Here is a 1464-nt window from a genome sequence, read left to right on the forward strand (position 1 = left end):
ATCTTTAAGTATTTTTTTTTACATTTGCAATATGCTTTATTGTTCACAAAAACCTTAGCATGCAGTTTTGATTGCTGTGAAAGAACCTGTGTGGAATTCTTAAATTAATACTTATTTGTGTTCATTGATTTACATTTTGTTCCCTCACCTTTCAACATCTCTGAAGTTGGTAGGTGTTTCACAATCAGTGGTGTTTTACAATCAGTGTCCACCAGGAGTGGCTGTGACTAGGTGTCTGTTGTTGCCTATTGATGTGTAAACTTGGTCTTAGCTCTTCGTGTTGTCACGTCAGATGAGTTATGTGGATGGTTGACACAACTTGTGTTGATTGCTGTTTAGTATTTCTTAAACAGATTGCAATAGGACTTGACTTTGAAACAAAAAGTTATCATGTACAGAGAAAAACACAGAAGCAGAGGAGTGGAATGAGATGTGATATTAGTGAGCCAAAGACCCATCATTGGAGGAGTGACCATAGTTCCATAGGGTCTTGTCAAGCAACCACCAAATGTTTACCTAAGAAAGAAAGACTTCGACATGTGGATGATGCCATGTTTCATTTTCTTGTTGAAACAGATACAAAAGAATTACCAGTTATACACCAAGCCATGTACCTAAAGTCAGGAGAAACTGCCAAATTCCTCAGAATAAAGGAAAGACCTTTTGAAGTAACAACAGTCCTCATAGAACCATCACAAGACATTGTGTCATAGTTTCATTGGGAGGATTTTTTCCATACTTAATGGTACATAAAAAATGGAGTGTCTTTTTCAAGCACCTATTAAGTTAAAGTTTCTTTTGCTGATGGACGCTTTTGCGTGACATGTGTGCCTCACATCAATTCTGCTCTGTAGATATTATTATCCCCAATGCACCTTGCATTCAGTGCACATATTCTCTTACCTCATTTCACAATTGTCTTCTGAAGTGGGCAATTCTTCCTTAACCATGTAATATTTATTATGCCTAAAAATAAGTCAGTACCACAGATAGGCCTGCAGGTGCCTGTGGAAAGTAGATGAATTAAAGATGACCCAGTAGATGCCCCTTACATCACTAGCCAAGGATTTTCTAGAAAACCCAGTATTAGAAAAGTACTGAACATTTGTTTTTACCAAATTCCAGATTCTCAAGACATAACCAGATGAGAGTCTCAAACATACACATAAATGGGAGGGAAGAAGAAACAAAATGAAGTAAAATGAAAACCACTTGAATTTCTGTCCATGATTATAATTTTATTTTATTTTATTTTTTGGCAGCTGGCCAGTATGGGGATCCAAACCCTTCACCCTGGTGTTATAACACTGGGATCTACCCAACTGAGTAACCAGCCAGACTTCCATGATTATAATTTTATTTATGCCTACATTTTTTAATGTTTAAGCATGTTCAGAAAAAGTGTTTTCTTCTCAGATGAGGATCTTCTTGGGAAAGGCCAGTCTGTGGTAAGCACGCTGGTAA

The sequence above is a fragment of the Galeopterus variegatus genome, unplaced genomic scaffold (assembly GCF_000696425.1).
Source record: "Galeopterus variegatus unplaced genomic scaffold, G_variegatus-3.0.2 Scaffold1744, whole genome shotgun sequence".
Taxonomy (NCBI): domain Eukaryota; kingdom Metazoa; phylum Chordata; class Mammalia; order Dermoptera; family Cynocephalidae; genus Galeopterus; species Galeopterus variegatus.